The sequence below is a fragment of the Malus domestica genome, chromosome 16 (genome assembly GCF_042453785.1).
Source record: "Malus domestica chromosome 16, GDT2T_hap1".
In the NCBI taxonomy this organism is placed as follows: Eukaryota; Viridiplantae; Streptophyta; class Magnoliopsida; order Rosales; family Rosaceae; genus Malus; species Malus domestica.
In genome coordinates, this window is record NC_091676.1 from 16331993 (window position 1) to 16340476 (window position 8484).

Below are 8484 nucleotides of genomic sequence, written 5' to 3' on the forward strand. Positions count from 1 at the left end.
ATATTGTTTCCTATTTTAATGTAGATTCCCACATTAATTGGAAATTAGATCCTTCTAAGAAAGGGAAATAAGTCACTTCCAAAGTCTATTTAAGTCTACCTTAAGTAGATGATTAAATCAACTTCAGAGAGCAATTTATTCTACCCTTCAAGAGAGAGAAAGCTAGAGGATATTTGTTCCCCCTAGCATTCTTCTACACTTTCTCGGGCAATCCCCCTTGTTTTCTTAATTTTTTTGAGCCTTGGGGCTTGAAATTTCGCTCTAAGAGGATTGAGGATGTGTGAAAAAATGGTTGGAAAGGGCCACGGCATTGCTATTGTGGGTGGCTTACTATTGTCGACTTGGTACGGCAGCGGCTGGCTGGGCCGGGTACGGCTTAGCTTGTGCCAAGCTGATTGAAGCGTAAAGGGCGCTAGGTCTAGGCTGTTGTGCCTGGACCCATGTTGGAAATAGGAAAGAAGGCTCGAGCCTCCTTCCAAGGCTGGTTTTGTGGATGGGTGAGCTTCGATCCATGCAGGCGCGAAGGCGTCAACCCCCTTCCTATTGATTTGGGCCATAAGGCCTATGGGCCGAGAAGGAGTTGGACCAGGCCTTGCTACCTGGCGAAGTTGTTGGGCTCCTGTGGTCTTGGGTCGTGGGGCCTGATGCGCTGACTTATTTTTTTTAATAATTCTTCCTCGTCTTCTTGTAGAATTTCTTCGAGCATGTCTTTTTCAAGCTACAAGAGTGATATTGGTGTCCGCCATTGTATCGTCAAGGAAGGTCTTTGGGTAAGGTGGGCTACTTCAAGGCTGCTTACTTCAAAACTAATTCTAATCACTCGTTCAGAAACTTCCTCAAAGCGTATAGGCATGCAATTCCGTCGAGGGTGTGTGTGAAGGGTGCAAAAGAAAGTAACAGTCCCGAGCCATGTAGTTAGGCTCAAATAGCCATCAAGTTTCACCCTTACTGCTTTATGTTGGGATTTACTTTTCCTATGCCGCGTTTCTTCGAATAAGTGCTTTGCTCCATGAAATGAGCCCCTGCTCAATGTTTTCCCAATGCGGTCTGTGTGATGGTGGGATTCCTCAATCTAAGCCAATTCTTTGACTTGGATTTGACCGTCAACGAATTTCGGTACTTCTTTAACATAGCCACATTGAAGGAGTTGGGCAGCTGCGATCCCGTTATAGGCTCTTCGATCATTGAAGCAAGGGAGATCATGACTAGGCCAATGAGACTTTGAAGATAAGTGCAGAGTGCGAGTCTAATTTTTCCCCTAAGTTGTACATTCCAACGATTGTCATCACCAGTAAATAGAGTGCTTAGTCTCTATGCAGCTTTATGCTTTTGCTAAGTTGCTCTCTGATTTGTTGATTGTCCTCCTTTACTTATGTAGATTCAGAATTCGGCTTAACTCCTCAGACTTCTCCAGATATGAAAAAGGTGCATGTTGCTTTAGGTATCCCCGCTGAGTACTGTGAATGGCGTTGGCTACTTAGTCATCTTCGCCAAGAGAAATGTGGGCTGCTTTCGAGAAATGAGATAAAACATATCAAAGTGGAGGCATTAGCTCATCTGATCACTGTCATGGAGCCTGTTATGAATAAAGGTGGAAAGAAGAGATCTTCCCCGCCTGCTCAAAAGTTGCCGGCTGAGAAAAAGCCAAAGACCTCATCCACTGCTCGTGAGGGTATGCCTACTGCTAATAGGCTTGTGATTGACTTGACTTCTTCTAAGGAGAAGAAAGATAGGGATGCTAGAGCCTAGCTAGTGGCACCTGCTATGCCAAAGGTGGCTATTACGATTGTTAATAGGATTGCTCAGCATAGAGGTTATGTGCCAAAATTTGTGCCAAAACACCCGTTGTGAGCTAAGTCTGGTTCACCTTTGGGGAGGCTTACTACTATAAACTGTGATAAAGTAGATTTTGCTGGTAAAGTGGTGTCATCACCCACTCATCTTCCTGCTGAGATTGATTTACCTGCTGAGAAATAGGAGACTGCTCGCATGGGCAGTTGTGAGAAATCTACCAAGCTTGTTTCTAGGGAAGCTGCTGAGATTTATACGCTCTTGAAACCATATCTACTTGAAGACATGGACAAATGTGCCAAGCTTGTCGATTGTGTTAAAGGGGTTGTTTGCCCAAGTTCATTTGTGAAGCATACAGTCGAATATATGAGGACTGCTGTGCTTGTTATGATGCAGAAATCACCATTCTGGCAGCTGAGTCTATGCTTCTTAACCAAAAGGATACCAAGGCTGGCAAGGAAATGGTAAAGACTATGATAGTCGAAGCTTATTCTTATGCCAAGAAGATTAAGAGGTTAGAGTCTATGCCCCCACGTTTCTGCAGCTTGAAACCGCTTGCCAAGAGATCATTGACTTGAAGACTAGGCTTGACGCGATCCAAGTTAAGTATGAAAGTGTAGAGAAAGAGATAAGATGTTACATATCTCAGATTCAGGATCTTGAGCGTACGGTTTTGGAGCTTCGTTTCGCTGCTTACGCAATGGATGAAGAGTTAATTGTTGCTTATAATCAAGTGATCCAATTCAAAAAGATCGTCAATAGGAACCTCAAGTGTTGGAACTTCAATGTGCATTAAAGATCAACGAAAGTCTAAAAAAAAAAATGGATGAGCTGTAGCACGTCCGCATTGGTCTGCTTTAGGGGAACAAGCAGAAAAGGTAAAAAGGCTAGGCTCGTTCAAAGTCAGGCTGATTTCTACAACCTGGGTTATGTAGATCATCTCTTTGGTAGGTTGTTTCACTTTGAGTTTCCTAGGAAAGACTTGGAGACCTTCTCTATTTCTCCGGAAGACTTGCTTGCCTTTACTTTTGAGGCTTTCATTGGTGACGTAGTCAAAGAAGTGAGTGCCCAGGCTAGGGAAGGGTGAAGCTGGATGATATCGCTGCTAAGAGCGTCATGGCTGCTGAAGATGTGGCAACCGAGTAGTCGTGGGATATCCAAGCTGCTGAAGAGTAGTCTTCAAGGTAGCCTTTAGGATTTTCTTTGTTTTCCTTGTTGCTTTTTACTTTGCTTGAACTTCTTCGACCTTTGCTATTTATTTATCAATTTTTCTAAAAAACTTAATAAACTTGCTTCCTTCGATTTTCTTCGATTTTCTTCATATTCACTTCTTTTGTTTATGCCCAACCTTTGACCTTTAAACCAGTCACAAACGTGCTACCTTTCTATAAGCAGACAGGCCCGCATAGCCTATGCAACCGTAGGTGTTTGTGTAGAACTTTTGCAAAGTTGTTGAGCTGTGTGGCCTGCATCACAACACACTAAAGATTTTTGGGTCATGAAATTCACTAACCTTTCGTATCAAAAGTAAGCGGTTGTATGGAATTTCGTAAGCAAATGTCCGAGAGAACTCCTTGCTTTTTTATGTTACCAATTTTGTGGGTTGCGTAGCCAGTATGACAACACTTTAGGAATTAGTTTAGATCTAAACGATCATTCCTCATTTGGCAGAGGTGAAGCTTATTGACTGCGTAGCATGTCGACAATGGATAAGGCTTTGTATATGCACGCTAACTTGTTTAACCTTTCACAAAAATGTGCGGTTGCACCGTAGGCAATTTTCTGGAAACCATAAGCTACCTTAGTGCACTCGGTAGCAACTTTAGGGTTCCAGGGCAGCCGTCCATAGGGCATACTAAGTAATGTGCCTCCTCTGTCTCAAAGGCCCGGTTCTTCACGGATTAGGCTAAGAGACCTAAAATCCTTCAATTAGCTAATCCTTGAAAAAGATCATTATGGCTACTTCTAGGAATCTCATCGCAAGCCATCGTGTACAACAGGGTAACCCGACTCATCCATGTCTGGATATTCGAAGTGTATAGTTTATCCTCTTACATTGGAGAGTAAACCCATGTGGGTGTCAGGGAATTGGTTTACCCTTTCGCACTGGAGAGCATGGTTGGTCCCCATAAGGGTGTAATTCCTACGATAAGTCTTTAACAAAGGCGCGGTCTTCTTTTAAAGTGCATGAGTGATCAGTTGTTGTAAACATGCAGCTGAGCCAAGTTGTAAATTACTTCTGAATTCCTCATTGAATAATGAGTGAAATGAATGAAAACTTAGCCGTAAGGCAGGAACTGCATACTAACTGGATAGTCTTTGGCTTGTAAGGTGGTGCCCGTCGAGCTGCTTGAGTCTTCAGGCTTTGATATAGCGGGAGGTCACGTATGGTCATTCCTCAAATTGTAGGCATTCCACTGCTTTTCAATCTCTTTATCGTTCATGGTGGCGATGGTGTAACTACCCTTGCCGCCCACTCTGCTGATCTTGTACAGACCTTCCCAGATGAGATCCATCTTTTTGAAGCCTTCTCTACAGGCTATGATGAAGGCTTTTCTTAGGACTAGATCTCCAGGTTGGAACTGCCTGATCTTGGCCATTTTGTTGTAGCTAGAAAGAAGCTACTGCTGGTAAGCTGCGATGTGGGTGATGACCTTCTCACATTCCTCCTCTACCAAATCTAGATTTGTGGCCATCTCCTTTCCGTTTTGCTCGATACTTAGCACCATAGTGCTAATACTTGGCACGATAACATTGGGATGAATGATTGCTTTGGAACCAAATGCCAAAGAGAAAATGTCTCACTAGTTGTGCAATACGCTTATAAACATTCGGGAAGTTCATCTGGCCATTTTCCCTTCTTGTTGGAGAATGATTTCTTAAGGCAATTGAGAATCATCTTGTCGGATGCTTCGGCCTGCCCATTGGCTTTGGAATACCTTGGCATGGACATGTACTACTTGATGCCATAATTCTAGAAAAACTTCACCAAATCTTTGCCTACAAATTGCGGGCCGTTGTTTGTGGCGATGGATTAAGAGATTCCAAATTGGCAAATGATGTTCCTCCATATGAAGCGCTCCATATGAAGCGCTCTATGTCTCATCATCATGCATTTGCCCCTAATAACGGGCGACATTGGCCTTACCAAAACTATTGCACACTGCATGAACGGTCAATGACTCGTCTGTGGGTGTAGTTCACTGGTAGGCAGTGATGGTACAAGCTTGTAGCGTTGGTAGCGACCGCACTTTTGTACTAACTCTTCAGCATTTTAATGCATAGTAGGCCAGTAATAGCTTATGTTAAGAGCCTTATGTGCTAAAGATCAGCCTTCAGAGTGATTTCCACGAACGCCTTCATGGATTTAGCTTAAAACCTTTAGGTCATCGGGAGATGCTAGGTAACAGAGATGTGGTCCACTATAGGATCTTCGAACGAGAATGTCATTCCACATATAGTAGCGTGCTACTTTCGTTTGGAGCTTTCTAGACTCTAATCATTCCATGGAGAGTGTGTCATTGACTAGGTAGTCTATGATGGAATCTTGCCAGTTTAGAGTTTTACTAACCTATGACATCTTGGCTGCTAGCTCCACCTCTATGCTTAACTTGTCTAGATATTCTACTGGAATATAGCGTTTGAGTTGGTGGTCGAAGGCGGAGCCTAGGCTGGCTAACGCGTCAGCGTGGGCATTGTTTGGCCGCTGAACTTGAGTGAGGATGTAAGTCTGAAACACCTCAAGTTGTTTTCGCATCTTCTCTAGGTATTGCGCCATCTTCGGATGTTTTGCCGTGTACTCCCTAGTAGTCTGGCTGGTGATTAGCTGGGAATCAAAATGAATTGCAAGCTTTTTCACCGCCAAGTCTTTTGCCATTTGAAGGCCTGCTTGTAGGGCTTCTTACTCTGCTTCGTTGTTAGATGCTTGAATCTTAGAGTGATTGCCTACTCGACCATATAACCGTCTAGGGTAACAAGGACCATGCCTGCTGTCGAACCCTTGTAGTTAGATGCGCCATTAACATGCAAATGCTAAAAGTCTCCATCGAGTGAAGCAGACGTTGTTATGGCATGCTCGGTTGCCTCTGAGGGCCGTTGGGCAGCTTTGTTGCGTTGCCTAGGCTAGGCGTGAATTCTCCTATTAAGTCCGCTAAGGCTTAGGCCTTTATCATAGTACAGGGTCGAAAAACTAAACCGTATGGGCTAAGTTCCAACGCCTATTTCATTACTCATTAAGAAGCATCTGTGATAGGAGCATATTTATGCGACTTAGTTGGCTTGTTCTTATGCATTTATGTCGTGTTTCCTTAGTTATTTTAATGTTTAAAGTCATTTTCGTGTGTTTTCAGATTTTATGGACAAAGTAGGCAAGAAGATGCATTTTGGAGCATTTTGGAACAAAATGGGGCTTGGAATGGATAGCAAATGCATGGGCCAAAGTGGATGGACGAATTTGAGAACTAAAGAGGCCAAGAATATGAAGAATTATGGTCCAAAAGATGAAGAAAACAGCCCAAAAATCTGTCACCCCAACTTGCATTCCTTGCCATGCAAACCACATAGAATTCCCTTTGGATTCCCATGCCATGCTTGATCACTCTTGTCCCCTACATAATTTCTGATTTCATGCTTCAATTCATTTAATTATTACACTCAATTGCTTGATACCTCTTGTTCCCTTCACTCATTAGATTTTAGACAACATTTACATCCATTACATGCACCAATTGATGCTCCATCATTCACATTTGGAATCCAATGCCATGTGCAACACATGTTGTTGCACCTTTGACCCATTTGTTGACACATTTCACCTCCCTTTCCATCTCTATGCAATGTACACAATCATTCATGTTCCCTAGCTACAACACCACTCCATTTTACCCTTCACACTTTGCATCATTACTTCATTTTCACCCTTGGACCATTGCACACCACACACACAAATTGCCATGTATTTCATCCTTAACCTAACCTGATTTTCTAAGGTTTTTGGGGCCTATAAATACATGTTTACACCCCTTGGCCAAAGGAAAATCCCCCATATTCATCATTTTATCACAAAAATTCGTCCATACACACCCTAGGAAGCAAAACACCCAAAAAACACCATTCTAGTGCCTAGAAAACATAACAGCCACTCCACCTTCTTCCACCCTCTTTGCCTAGTTCTCCACCACCCTCCAACCATCAAACACTCCTCCACACTCACCCTAAACCTTTCCATAGCATTCCCCATCCATTCTACATCATAAAACTACCCAAAAATCCGTCCACAAAGCAATCTACCGCAAGCAAGCAAAGGAGAATTCTTGGATGCACTTGCTACCCAAGTTGGAGCATTTTAGGTGTTTTCTTTCCTTTGATTTTAATGTCTAATTTTATGTATCTTTGCTTTGTGAGTATGAGGAACTAAACCCCTCTTAGTTAGGAGGTGATTCGAAACCATGTTCATACTTGCAATATGATTTGATTACATCCAGTTGTGATTCATAAGTTGTGAATTCAATTTACTTATCCGATCGTATAAAAAATGATTTGTGTATGTTGGTTGAGAGTGCACGCTTAATTTTCATGCATGAATTTAACGCTAGAATATAAGGGAGTTTCACCTAATCGTTATGAACTTATATTCACAAGTAGTGACGGTTGCTAGTCACAATCACGTTAAGTAAATTCTTGGCATAAGTTTCATGCAAATCATAGTAACGAGTGCCTCGTCAATGCTTATGTTTTTCATAGAACTTAATGATTCGTGCTTGTATCTCTATTATGCAATTCATGTAGGGAACTTGTAGGGAATGTTTTGGGTTGTCGTATGCAATCATCCAATCCAATAACTTGTGGAAAAACTGAGGGTTAATTAGTGCAATTCACGGTTAATTTGGGGCGTTGAGTATTCATAGCTTATCAAAAAGCAACTGGAAATCGTTTTGTATGCAAGTGTGACATGTATGGAGAAGAACCTCCTAGCTAGCCTTCCATCCATAAGTTTCATTCAAATTCATTTTACAATCTGTTTTGATTCACTTAAATTTGTCTAAGAATTTGTTTACTTTGTTCTTGTCTTAATTTAATTATTTTCGTCCAAAATCAACCCCATCTTATTTCTTTGAGTCATATTAATTAGAACTTGTCTTAGATTATGTTTTTAAGTGTTTTAGTTCATTAGAAAACCAAAATTCGTCCAAGTTTGTGTTAGAGTCCCAAAACTGCCCAGATTGTGTGTTTAAGGTAGTTTTGAGTGTTTAGGGGTTGTTTTGAGTCTTTTGGTTTGTTTTAGTGTTTTAAAGTATAGTTTTGCATTCTTTGAGTCTAGTTAGTGTTTTAAACTTTGTTTTTACGTTTTCAAGTCTGTTTCCAAGTGATTTAGCAATCCCTCCTAATCCCCGGCCTAGAACGATCCCTACTTACATTCTTTACTACAATTGATAAAAAGAGGGTTTAATTTGTGTGCTTATATATTTCGCATCAATCTGTACCATGTAGGATTGATCGTAGAGGATATTGAGTCATGACGATGACTGTATGAGCTTGAAAATATGGTCTGAGCTTCCAAGCCACAACAACTAGTGCCAAAATTAATTTCTTGATCTTCAGATATCTAGTTTCCACATCGAGAAAAGCTTTAAAAGTGTAGAATATTGGTAGTTGTGCCCCCAGCTCTTCTCGTATGAGGGCAGAGCTCACTGC